Below are 13,974 nucleotides of genomic sequence, written 5' to 3'. Positions count from 1 at the left end.
AAAAGCTTGAAGCCATCATCAGGCACCCTGGAGACCTTCCTCACACACCACATGCTGATCCACCAAAGGACTTCACAGGAGGTTTTTTTTCCCCCTCAACTGTATTGAGGTATAATTGACAAATGAAAATTAACCACCCTTACTGAGATGTACAACTTGAGGTTTTGATGTGCATATACATTGTGAAATGCTTACCACAATTAAGCTCATAACCATATCTGTCACCTCACTTAAGGTGAAGTTCCTATGAATGCTTTTGCCTGAAGAAACCTGGATGGATCTGGGGAGTGCCCGAAACTTTGCAGACTCTGTGTTCCCACTGTGGCTCAGCGGATTAAGAACCTGACTAGTATCCATGAGGATGTGGGTTCAATCCCTGGCCTCACTCAGTGGGATAAGGATCTGCCATTACACAAGCTGCAGTGTAGGTCGCATATGCAGCTCAGATCTGGCATTGCTGTGGCTGTGGTGTAGGCTGGCAGCTGCAGCTCCAATTTGAACCCTAGCCTGGAAACTTCCATATGCTGCAGGTGTAACTGTTAAACAAATAAATAAAAAATAAAAACTTTTCAAGCTCTTCTTGTATCTTGCATACAGTAGGTACTCATCAATCAACTCAGAGTAGGGAGAGGAATAAAAAGTACTTTTCTAATACTTCATTCAGTAGGTGTTGGTAACAGAGCCTTCTGACTCCCTGTGAATTACGCCTTAGAATCTGTCGTTTACCGTGATTTAGGATCAGCGCTGGCATGATAATCTTGGAGGAGCATAGTGTATGCAGTGAGAAAACTGAGTTGATCCCTCTGGCTTCCTCTCCCCCACTCATATATATTCCTTCTTCTTTTCCTCCCCACCCTATTTGCTGTCAGTCAAGGTGAGCCTGTGAAGTTCCCTGTTTGCAATTGATTGAGGACGTTCTGTTCCTCTGCTGCTGCTTCTGCTGCTGTTGCTGACTCATCACTTGCCTCCACCAGTTTCCCAAACGCCTCACCTAGTGATCCGGGTGGGGAAATGACAGTGATTAGTGCTCCAGCTCTTGTTGACCCATCAGTGCTCCTAAGGAGTATTTTTTAAAAATCTCTTTGATATTTTCTTCTTTCATAGTAGATGTAGTGAATATTAAATGTCCCCTAAGTGACTGAAATTTTTGCACTGTAAAATGGAACTGGCAGCTTTATAGAACATAAGGTTAGAGGTAAGAGTTTGATGAAGGCTCACAATTTCTAACAGTATCCTTCGGCTGCCTTGCCTACCTTATTATCACATGACTCAGAGGCTGTTTTCATGAAAATCTTTGGTTTTCTATAAGATATATTCACTTTTCCATAGCTTTCTTGATACTCACCAAAGGAAAGACATTTTCTTTGATTATGTATACATTTATTCCCACCATTGATTGACATTAATATCTAAGTTTGCTCTTTAAAATGGCTTATGCAAATTTAAAATTATACCAGTCGCATAAGCCACACATAAAAAGCAATTTTTTGTGCATGTGCCGAGGATCCATTTGTGTCTTGTGTTGTTTAGCAGTTTTAACATCCTCCATGGATTCCCTGGTGCTTCTGCTAGCTGGCACTGATAAAGTTATCGACGGTATACCACAGACTACGTTGGCACTTCTGGCAATGACCAGCACGAAGGCACAATACTGTGGCTTTACTAAATTTGGAAATAATAAATTAGTTAGGAGAGAATTTAAGGGTGATTTAATTGAGTATAATTAATCTTTACCTTTGTGCTTGTAGCTTAAACTACAGTGGGAGGCACTAAGGGCAGGAAAAGTTAAGATCTGTTTCTGGTAGCCCCACCAGCAAGGAGGCTGCCTTTGGTCTGAGCTGTTGGTCTGTCCTTTGGTACTGCTGCAAGGTGATGATGCCAGAGGCACTGTCCAGTCTCTGGTTGGGGCAGCCAGGGCTCCCCAGTGGTCCCTGTATGGAAGACACACAGTGGAGAAGAGGCTGGTATTGAGGAACTTGGACCCATTTCAGCAAGGCATTACTGCTTCTCTTATGCTGCCTTAAAAAACGTTTGAAAGCCACTGGATAACCCCTTGGCCCCCCACCCAAGATTAAAGTTCAATGAATGAGTGTGATTGAGGGAAACTACCCACCTTCTTAGGATATGTTTAAACAAATGTGTGAAGGTTGCTCAGTCTGGGGCTTGGTGTAAAGAAAGTACAGACTTGACCCAGGAGTACATTACTTGGCTACCAATTATTATATCCACTCCTAAGAAAAGGCGCAACCAACCACTGTTTATAGGGAAGTGTCTCAGGAGAGGGAGAGAAGCACTCAGGGATGCCAAACCAGCCCCAAACTGCATCAGCCCCTTGACTGATAAATAGGAGTGTTGGACAGTGTGCCATTAGGAAAAGAAAAGGCTGTGGAGCCAAACAGACCTGGCTGTAACTGAATCCAGGTTCTTCCCCTTATTTGCATCAGGTGTTCCCTGCCCGTAAAATGGAAATGATCAGACTCGCTGCCCAAGATGGAAGTGAGGACAGATTTAGCAGGACAAACAGTGGAAAAGTCCAGCATGCAGTAAATGCTCATTTATAACCAAGGCGGTTAGAGGACATCTAAGATCTGCTGACACTAACCTCTGAAGTACATTTACTCATGTGATTTGAGACCTTTCTACTTCTGGTCTCAGAATTGTCTGGTTCCACATTCTGTGGGGATTTTTATTCCCTTCTTCCCCCCCCCCCCCCGAACAAATATTCACCAGGCACCTTTGTGGCAGGTTGAGTTCTCCAAGAGACTCCAAGGTGACATTAGAAGTGCAAAAGACTTACTAAGGAGTAACACTTGTGAAAGGAAGAGAAGAAGAAGATGGTGGGGACACAGGGACAGGATGCTGATCTGACAAAGGCTCCGCCAGCCCTTAGGGAGCTCAGAGCAGTGCCCATTGGAGGAGTCCTTGTTGGATGGAGATAGCCAGGCCCTAGGATCACCGCCATGCTTGGTTCCCGGCCAGGAGCTGTCCTAAGAGTGTGACCCTAGAAGTTCTAGCAGCTGGAAGCCATTGTTGAGTGACACTCTGCAGCTGGACAGTGAGCTCTTTCTGGACGGACCTGCAGGGTGCATCTCTTTGCCTGCACAGCCGTGTTCAAAGTTGAGGTCTCTATATTTGAAAAATACATGTTTTCAGTGAGATCACTTATTCTTAAGGAGACATATCTTTAAAACATATGGCCATGGGAGAGGAAACCATTTCTTGACTTATCAAATACCCTCAGAGCCTTGTAGTAATCACTTTATGGGAAATACAGGCCATCACCCACATGTTCACACTAAAGTGCCAATCTCCTTGGAGTTTAGTTGGATTAGACATACACGTTGCTAAGGTAGACATACGTTTCGTGCCCAGGAAGGCATGAAGTCAGCCACTCATAATTGTTAGGATCAGTCCTTAATTTTTTTTCCTGCATATTTCCCCTAACCTCTCTGAATCAGTTGGGTCCAAAGCTTAAGAAGTACCATCTGCTTTTTGCCAGCATCCTGCCTCAGCCACTCGAGCAATATGCCTCACACCATTTGACTTGCTTGTTTTATGAATGCCAGCTCAAAATGTGTAACTTTGATACTTGATTAGGATCTTATCCTTTACTTATTGTTAAAGAGCATTCAACCTTTAAATTTTGCCATACCACTGTGTATTCTTCTAAGGGCACAGAATAAGGACATCCTCTGCTAGAAAGAGCATGAACAGATTTGTCATAATACAACCTTATGATATGCAAATAACATGCTGGAAGATATTATAGAAGACTCTAGTTTCAATGAAAATAAAAAGAGAAAACACGTAAGAATTAATAGAAAACTTAATGCTATTAAAAGATACAAAGACAACTGTAATAAATGGAAAAACATTCCATATTATTAGATAGGAATAATCAATATTATCAAGACATCAGTTCTTTTCAAGTTAACTTGTAACTTTAACGGGATCCAAATAGCAACAGGTTTTTTTTTTTTTTTTTTTTCCTTCCAGTGAGACTAATTCTAAAGTAATCATGAAAAAAATAGACAGGATAGCCAAGAACACTGTATAAGAGCAATGAGGAGCCCTAGGCTCATCAGAGACTAAAATAGTCCATAGAGTCTAAATAATTAAAACAGTGAGGTACTGGTGCATGAACAAGCCAATAAAACAGAGTAGACAGTCCAAATATAGACACAAGCACATATGGAAATGTAGTGTTTGATAAAGGCAGCCCTTGAAATCAGTGGGATAAAGATGAATCCTTCACATACTGGCATTGGGGCATGGGTAACCATCTGGAAAAGAAATAAAGTTGAGCCCATACATCATAACCTATACCACGGTGAATTCCAAATGGACCCAAGGTAAAACCGTAAACAACTATAAAAGTCCTAAAGGAAGAGGGGGAGATTCCTTTATAATCCTGAAGTGGGTAAGGCTGTTTTCGTTTCAACACAAAATCCAAAAGCCAGAGAAGAAAGCATTCATAAGAATTGAACAAATTATTAAAAATAGAAACAGAACAAAAAGCCTTCTGCATAGCCAAAAACCATAAGCAAAGACTAAGGCCAAACCGGAAAAAATGTATGCAGCTTCTCTCATAGACGAAGAGCTAATCTTCCTAGTTAAAGAAACAAACAAAAATCCAGAGCTCCTGAAAATTGATAAGGAAAAGATGAACGATTCCAAAAGATTTGGGGTAAAATACTAAACAGATAATTCACAGGAAAGGAAATATATGTAACTATTAAGCATATGAAAAAACAGTTAATCTCACTCATAAAAGAAGTGGAAATTAAAATGTGCAAAGATACCCTTTTTTCACCCCTTGTGTTAGAAAAAAATCCAAAATGATTGATAAAACACTGTTAGCAAACTTGGAGGATAACAGCCCCAAATTGCTGGAAAGACTGCAAAACGGTACCACGTCTGTGAAGGGGAATTTGATAATATCTCTCAGGTTATAAATACATATTCCCTTTGACTCAGCAACTTTGGGAAGGGCAGAAGCCCCACAGATATACTCACACACAGGCAAAGCAATGATTGTGCAAAGTTATTCATTACAGCATTGTTTGAAATAACAATAGATAGGAAATAACTGAAACATCCATCAATAAGGGAACAGATAACTAAGTTAAGGGCAGTGTACCAAACTTGTCTGCTCAGTAGAATCACCTGGGGATTGTTTTGTTTTGTTTTAATTTCAAAGTTTAGGTCATTCCTCAGGCCAATTAAATCAATCTCTGGAAGGAGGACACAGATTTCATGGTTTGATTTGCAGTTCCCAAAGTGATTCCAGTGTATACATGAGTTTGGGAATCACTGAATTAGGGTTTATCTTATTTAGTTGTTAAAATAGAGATTTTCAACATGTATTAAGTGAACAAATTAACAAGCAGAACAGTGTGTACAAAAGGTTATTATTACTCGTATGAAAAAGGGAGAAATAAAAACATTTATATTTGGGAGTTCCCTTTGTGGCTCAGTGGTCACAAATCCGACTAGCATCCTTGAGGATATGGGTTCGATCCCTGGCCTTGCTCAGTGAGTTAAGGATCCAGCATTCCAGTGAGCTGTGGTGTAGGTCACAGACGCTGCTCGGATCCCTCGTTGCTGTGGCTGTGGTGTAGGCCAGCAGGTGCAGCTCTCATTCGACCCCTAGCCTAGGAACTTACATATACCGTGGGTACGGCTCTAAAAAGACAAAAAAAAAAAAAAAGATTATATTTGCCAAATATTGAAAGCAGAATGTGAGAAGGAAGATTCTGTGTTGTATCTCAAATACATGTGTGTGTATGTATGTATATATATATATATATATATATATACACACACACACACATTTATGTTTTTTTATATGATATAGTTATTATCTGTATTGAACATTTTCAATTATTTTTATTACTGAAAGTACTAAATTTGTCAGTAATAATTTTCACTTTCCCACCATTAACCTGTATCCATTTGGGAGTATTACATAAGGGATGACACACATGACATGTCACACTGGGGTGCAAACAGGGACCCAGGGTTCCAGCTGTAGAACCTGAGATGTTCAGGATGACTGGAACTTGAATCAAGTGAGGCCACAGAACTTACTTGTGTCCCCACCTTGTATGCTTCTGGGAGTGTCCGACTGCGGGTCCTGAAGCAAGCCCACCCAGAAAACTCATCTTCCCTTTGCCTGGATAGGTCCTGTGCTGTCCTTATGGCGCCCAAGGTTAATTTGGACCAGGCCTTCCCTAGGTATGGCTGTGGTGAGGACAGCAGATGCAAAGATTCTGTCCTTATTGAAGCATGTATGCCAGAGTGAAGAGGGGAAGACAAACTGTAAAGCCAGCAAGTGGATAATCAGATAAGAGGGATGATAGTTAAATCTCATGATAAAAATGAAACAGATCTGTGTGATTGTGGCCGGCAGGCAGGAGTCTTGGGGGCAGGGGTGCAGTTGACAATTTGAGCTGGGACCCAAAAGGTGAGAAGGAGCCTGCTCCAGTCCACAGTGAGAAAGCCTCCAGGAAGAGGGAGCAAGAAAGGACCCTGTGGCAGAGCCAAGCTTGAAGCACAGAGCAGTGTCGGGTCTGGAGGCCAGAATGTACTGGTTGGGTAGACACCTAGGGGGCATCCCTTTGTGGATTTGTCTTTCAGCTCTTGGTTCTTCCAGCCAACCATGCCAGCTGTGGGACTGCATTATGTTCTGGCAGTGAGAGTAGAGGACACACAGAGGCTCTCTCTGAGATGCTCTGGGGGAAGAGAGCTTCTGAGATGTCCACCCCAAGTAGGAAGTAATTTGTAGGCAGAAGAGGAATTTGAAAAGTGCTTCACCACAGAGGAAACAGCATAGGCAAGAGCAGCTGCATGTGTGTAGGGACCACTGAGAGAGGGGAAGGAGAAGGCCAGGGTCTCCAGCTTGGGGCAGGGGGGATGGGAGGGGAGGGAAGGCATCAGCAAGGAGCCCGTTAGAAGAACATGCAGAGTTAGCTGGGAGAAGATGCGGACTGCATGCAAAGGCTTGGCAAGCTGGGAGAACACTAATCGTGGGCCTGTGGCTCCATAGATCCACACATCAGAAGATGACACTGCTTTTGCCCTCAAGAAGTTCAGGGTCTAGTGAGGGGGCCAGACCTGTCAGCAGAGTCAGAATGCGGCATCGAATGTGTCTCGCCATCAGGGACACTTACCTAAGTGTGCTTTCTGAGGAGTTCTGCAGGGTCAGGGAAGCGGTGGAGAACAGTGGCCTCTCCTGGGCAGGCAGGGGATAGCACAGAAAGCAGAAAGAACAGTTAAGAGTGAAGGGTGTGTGTGGCCAGTGCAGGACCAGAACTGAAGGAAGGAAGTTGCATGCCTGGGGGCTGGAGCCATGCTGGAAGAGCTAAGGGGTACTAACTCCATACCACAGGCTGTGGAGGCTTTTTACAGAAAGGGGAGACTCGAGGGTTGAAGGATGCAGTTCCCTGGGACTGCTAGGTAGGGAGGCGCTATTAGAACAGGCAGACAACTGGACACTGGGGCCTGGAGGTGATGAAGACGACCCCCAGGTGGTCAGTTTACCCTAAGTTGTGTCCTGCAAGAGTCATTTTGTATCAGTATGGCTGTCTGGCCACGGTGGCAACATAGCTCACCATTAGAGTGTTGAGTCGGTGGGCAAACAAATGGAGTGGAGATCCCTCTTGGATCTGTCCTCCTGGTTCCCTTCTCCACTAGTACAGGAAGGAGCCTCTCTGTCCTCTCTCTCAGTTAGGTGGTTTGTGTGTGTCTCTCAAGTGCCCACGCCCCTCCTGGAGGCAGCCCCAGGAGCTGCCCAGCTTGGGGGAGCAGCGCCTCCCTGGCAGCTGCAGATTTTTCTCGCTAAGGTCCTTTGAGACTTTATGGTGAGGCCAGAATGAGGAGTGGATTGTGATTCAAGTCAAACCAGATGGGGAGTTACCGTTACCACGAGATACATTATCCTGGGCAAAATACTCCCTCTATGGAAAATGCATGTTCACTGCTTATTTCTTGTCAAGTGAGCTTAATATCATCTCAGTTTTTATACACACACACACACTCTTCCAAACAGCTCTGAGTGAGATCACAGCTCCAGGAACTTGAGATCAGAAGGTCTAACAGGGCATCTGATATACCTCTGTGCCATGGAGGGCACATTGTGTAAGGAAACAATTTTTAGTACTGGGGTTTAAAAGCACTTCTGAAAAGACAGAACTAGAAAATTTAGAGGAAGGGAAGGTCAACCAAAATGGCTCTTGCTCCGGTTTGAGAGTTGTTAAACCCTAAGAAGGAGAATAAATAGCAGAAACAAACCATTTTGGTTTTGCACAGAACAAAAATGATGTGAAGCTGCAAGTCAGCAGTTCTAGCCCAGCAGCTCTAAAGGAACACCCATTCGTGTTTGCTTTTCTGGGGTATCCTTGGTCGTCTCCCCACTGTGGGTTCCTTTTGTCTTGGTGCAGCCCCAGTTCAGAGCGAGGACGGGCAGCAGGCATCCCAAGCCCTCCCCGCCTCGCCTTGCCTCGCCTCGCCTCGGTGGACCAAGGTTGTTTACTACTTTCTACTCGGAGTAGCACGCCAATCACGACGGCCCGCCCTCCTCCCTGTCCAATCGGCTCGTTGGGAAAGTCCACCTTTCCGCGGGGGCTGGGCAGCGACTGGCTGGGGCAGCTGTCAGTCAAGCGGGCATCCCGCAAGGATGCAGCAGGAGTATTAGGGACTCGATCACCAGAGCTGAGGAGGAGTAACCTTCCCTATAAACAAGATGCCCCCCCCAATAAAGCAGGGCGGGGGTGGTGGTGGCGGGGGGGTGCACCGCAGCACAACCTAGCCCTGGGGCCCCACTGGAGCCGAGCGGGCTGAGCGCAGAGTCGGGGAATCCCTCCCTCCCTCCTCGCTCAGCCTCCCGCCCACCGCTGCAGTTGTAAACACGTTTCCCTCCATGTCTGTTTTCCCTTCTTTCTACCAGTGGCCATTACAGGCTGCTGTTTACCAAAATCTCGTCGGGCACATACCCTCCTCCTGGTCCCGTCCTCCATTGCCCGCGTCTCCCTGCCTTTATTCTGGCCTTTTTCTTTTCCTTCCCGCGGTCTTCAGACTAAAGGAGGCTAAGTTGCAACCAGGCTTGTTTTCCTTTTATTCCTGTCCATGTGGGACAAGTCACGCCTTGTCAACATGCACCATTTTCTGCGGAGATCATGCTTCCTTTTTAAATTGCGTGCATGGACTAGATTGATTTTGGTTAGGAACACTGCAGCTGAAACAGCTCTGGAAGGACTGGGTGGATTTTTTTGTTGTTACTGTTTCGGGACGCGGCAAATGCTGTTTTAATTCCGTGCTTCTTTCCAAGGTGGGTCTTGACTCCTTCACCCACTCCTAGATTTGAGATGTGTGCCCCCCGCCCCAAGACAGCATTGTGCTGAACTAAATGTTTTTGTACCTTATTCTGTGATGTGAATCAGGTTTCCCATTTCCAGCTGCACAATGTGGTTGTATTCAGTGTGATAGGGGCGTAGTGGACAGGAATTATTTGCGACAGGGCTGCCTGGAAGATGCGGAGTGGAGTTTGCGTGGCCTGGAGCAGCTCCAGTGTCTGAGGCTTCTCTGTTCCGTTACAGAGGCTCCAAGCAGGAAGCGTAGGCAAAATGGCAAAATACAGTATGTGGCATTCGGTTCAAAAATGCCTCCTTTTTAGGAGCTGGTGTTACACAGGACATCCAGTCCTCTTTAGCTTTTCTGCTCAGAAGAAAGAGAAAGTTTTCCATAAGATGGCTTGTTTGGGATATTTTGTGAGAGGCCCTATCACCAAAAAAAAGGAAAAAAAAATGATGATTTTGAGTTTCTGACTTGCTGAGTGGAGGTTAGGCCTCCTTCAGATGCCGAGTCACAGTCACGGAGCAAAAAGGCCTCTGCTTCTTGGTTTATAGGAATCGCAGAAACATACGTGGAGCTGCAGCCTGTGGGGGCAAGATGGAGCCTTCTGCCCATCTCAACCCTACAGCCTGTGTACTTTCTCAGCAGTGGGGCATTTGAGTTGCTTGTAGGGAATGTAAAGGGGGAAAGGTACATTGCAAATAAAATGTAAACAATATCTGTGGTTGTCCTGATTTCCAAGAGCCACTTCCAGGACCACTTAAGCCCAGGAAACAGGTCCTATTTCAAGTTATCCACCACATCTGATTTAGATTTCTCCCTCCTCCCACCCCCTCTCTTCTAGCTGTCCATTTGTACTCTCCCCTCCTAGGATGTTTTTTCTAGGTGATCAAATTAGTGTGTATTCATGTGTATCGTGGTAGTGTTGTGAGGATAGGTTCAGCTTTCACTTCATGACTTGAGAGAAGTGGTTCTGGGGCATCATTCCGTTACCAAAGGTGATGGAGAGGGCGAGGGCAGAGTCCTGCCTCAGGGCCGTGAAGTTCTTGGCACCGTCATCATCCGGCCTTGTGAAGTTACAAACTAGGCGATTGCTTGAAGTCAAAAAGACACTTCAGTATAAGGCGGAGTGCCGTCATGACCCGTGTTCCAGCTCTGGGCCCTTCTGCACTCACCTCTGTGAACCTAGGTTTCTGCCCCCCTCCCCCCCCAATCCCCACCTGGCCCTGGCAGGAGGTGGAAAGATGACCTCTATGCTGTGTTGAGAAGACTAAACGAAACATCTTAAGTAAGAAGTACCTGACTTGCAGAGGTGCCCAACTTGCCCTCTCTAGTAAATCTTCCTTCTTTTGGGGCCCCTCACATGGGCCTCCCACTTCTTCAGGGTGGCACGTTGAGCTCATCTTTCGCTGGGTTTCTGCATCACCTGCTCTTCTCTGGCCAGGTCAGCCTGTTCATTTTTCCATGCCAACAGCCTCTGTGCCAGTAAGTCACGTCTGAATAACCAAAGCATGTTTCCCTGCTGGAAGATGCCAGGGTAGGCTGGTCTGGGAGCCAAGTGGCTTTCTCCTGTTCAAATAAGCTTGGGAAGCAGGAGGGCCTGGCTGCTTTGCTCTTTAGTGGCTCGAGGCACGTTTGGAAACACCTTTAATCCCCACCCCAGAGTCGGATTGCCCCTTTCTTTCCCACATGACCGGGCTGTGAGTGCTTGGTGAGCTGACTTTAGCCTGCCTTGGCCTCTGTGTACCCTCGGAGCCTGCCAGCCTCCAGGCTACTCAGGGCTGCTATGACTACAGGGCATGTGGGGCTCCCAGCTGCCATCCTGAGCAACCTCCCTGGTTTTGGATGCCCCCTCCAACCCCTGTGCCCCCCCCCCCCCCCCCCCGCCACAAACCCGCTCTATCTTCTAGAACCAACTTCAGATTGCCCCTCTGGGAGACATCCTCTTACCCCCACCACTGCACTAGCTTCTCACCCTCTTTTCTCACAAGTCTTATTCTCTGCACTCGTGGGACACTGATGCTATCTTTCGGGATGTCCTCCATGGTCTCATGTTCATCTTTTACTTTCTGGGCATCTCTCAAGCTGGGTGAGAGGCAGCGTCATATGATGGCACCCTGGGCTATGGAGCCAGACACACCGGCACCTTGGACACATGACTGACCCTCTGAGCATGTCTTTCCTCATCTGTAGAAAAGGGTGATAATACCTGTCCCTTAGGGGAGCCATGAAGATTAACTGTGCTTGGCACCAAGTTTGCTCCTAGTAGGCATTCAGTAAGTGTGAGCTATTGTCAGTGTTGTTTTTTTATGAGCCATACATGGAGATGTTACTAACATACATTTATAGGACCTCCTAGAGAATGGGAATTATGAAAAATCACTTACTAGGGAACCTCACTATTATTTGTTTACCTTTCCTCCATAAGGTCAGATGTCCTTTACTGTACTTATGGCCTGCTGTGTTCTATTTGGCCAACCCTTGGCAAATATTAAACAAACAAACAAACAAAAATGAGCCCCTCATGTGTATATATTTAAAACCTGTTGCTTTGTCAATAGTGATATTTTAATGAAAAAGAATAGTTATAGGTCAGACTTCTAGAACTTCTAATCTGAAGGAATTGGGCCAAACGGCAAAGTCTGAACCCCTTGACGACAGAGTTGTCTGACCAACACCTGGGGCCCAGTGGGTCCTTACAAAGCCATTGTCAAGTGTGTTTTTAAAATAATGGGAAGGAGTTCCCATCATGGTGCAGTGGAAATGAATCTGACTAGGAACCATGAGTTTGTGGGTTTGATCCCTGGCCTCGATCAGTGGGTTAAGGATCTGGTGTTGCTGTGAGCTGTGGTGTAGGTTGCAGACAAGGCTCGGATCCTGTGTTGCTGTGCCTGTGGTGTAGGCCAGCAGCTGTAGCTCCAATTTGACCCCTAGCCTGGGAACCTCCATGTGCGGCCCTAAAATCAAAAACAGTAGTGAAAAAATGATAACACTTGAAGTGCTGCCAGCCCCTCCCAGGGCCACACAGCTGGTCAGACTGCAGAAGCAGCCTGGCCTCTGACATGGGATGACCATGGTGGCCAAAGCATGAAGGTGCTGTGTAGTGGACAGGGGACAGGGTCACTGTGATTCCCTACTGTTGCTGCCACTGTTGGGGAAAGGTGGGGCATGCTGAGCTCTTCCCATTTCTGTGACCCAGTGGGCACCTTCCCCTATTCTGGGTAGCACTGAGCCATTAGGACTCTTGAGTTTTTGTTTAGCAAACATTTGTAGGATATAGGACAGATGCTCAGCTGGGTACAAAGGATGCAGAACCATACCCACATCTTTCCAGGACCACTATAGTCTTTCTCACCCAAGCAGGAACTGTACAACCTGATACTATGATAAGCGTGGTGCATAATTGTCACCAAGGGAATGTTTCCAGCTATATATACGTCTACAGATTTGTGACCTTCAGCAGGTCACTTAATTCCCTAAAACCTTGATTTCCTCCTCTTCATAGCAAGAAAATATTAGAGTATTCAGGGCAGATGAGATAACATATGTAAAATGCTTAGTGCTATCTATGCCTTTTGGAAGGAGCCATTGCTGAGTAGAGAAGGTATTGAACTGTAACATGCATACTTGCATGAATCTGTCTGCTGAGTTATTTTCAGTTTGCATCTGAAAATAAAGGGTGGATTGCTCTCCAAATATAAAAGAATTGGATCCAGTCTCTAAAAGGATGTTTGCTGTTCTTTAGAAAAATACCATTCTTCTTAAGTTTCATTCAATCATTCCACAAAAATCTGAGCATCTGTTTTGTCCCAAGCACTGTGCTTGTAATGGGTGTACAATAGCTAACAGAACACTTGCTTTCTGCTCATAGCAGGCTGACAGTTGGACAGGGAATGTAGACATTAAATAAAAAGAAGTGTGATGATGGCCATATAGGGGAAAGCCTGGTATGTGTTTTAATATGTAACACCTGCTATGTGTTTTAATTAAATGTATCTTGAGAAGGTCTTTTCATCTGAAAATGGTGATTTACCATTTTGTCTGCAAACAGCTCCATTCTCTGTGGACAATAGGAACCCTTACTCAAGTTTTGGGTGAGAAATTCTGTTCATAGGGAATATAGGGGGTTTTAAAATTGAAAGTAAACTAGAGATGATGTGGAGGAGAGACAATGTATTGGGTTTTCCTTAGCTCGTGCATCGACATTGCTTAGGGAAAGCAGTTGAGTGTGAGTGGAAAAGTGTTGTATTAAAGGAGCTATCCCAGGAGATCCCATCGTGGCTCAGTGCTTAAAGAATCCGACTAGGAACCATGAGGTTGCGGGTTTGATCCCTGGCCTTGCTCAGTGGGTTAAGGACCTGGCGTTGCCATGAGCTGTGGTGTAGGTTGTAGACTCGGCTCGGATCCCACGCTGCTGTGGCTCTGGCCTAGGCTGGTGGCTACAGCTCTCATTCGAAACCTAGCCTGGGAACCTCCATATGCCGTGGGAGCGGCCCAAGAAATGGCAAAAAGACAAAGAAATAAATAAATACATAAAGGAGCTATCCCAAAGTGACCCTCAAATTTGGGTAAACTATTTTGTGTACATCTTTAAAAATGAATGTAAATGCCCAAAGCTCACAG

The 13,974-nt window shown here is 45.5% G+C and overlaps 1 protein-coding gene and 1 long non-coding RNA gene across 10 annotated transcripts in view; one reads left to right on the top strand and one right to left on the bottom strand.

The window, feature by feature from the left end:
- The window catches only part of IGF1R (insulin like growth factor 1 receptor), a 308,192-nt gene that overhangs the window by 191,771 nt on the left and 102,447 nt on the right, over positions 1–13,974 (top strand).
- LOC146406411 (uncharacterized) lies at positions 5,561–9,476 on the bottom strand. The gene is made up of 3 exons (XR_014814816.1): positions 9,419–9,476; positions 7,173–7,234; positions 5,561–5,685 (listed from the first exon to the last, which is right to left on the bottom strand). It is a non-coding gene; the product is annotated as an uncharacterized LOC146406411 (long non-coding RNA).

The sequence above is a fragment of the Sus scrofa genome, chromosome 1, assembly GCF_054392235.1.
Source record: "Sus scrofa isolate SSC_HxYL_T2T_F1_AM1 chromosome 1, Sscrofa_HxYL_maternal_Yorkshire_Landrace_v2.0, whole genome shotgun sequence".
Classification (NCBI taxonomy): domain Eukaryota; kingdom Metazoa; phylum Chordata; class Mammalia; order Artiodactyla; family Suidae; genus Sus; species Sus scrofa.
The sequence above is the reverse complement of the archived record's forward strand: the minus strand, read 5'-3'. Positions and strand labels throughout refer to the sequence as shown.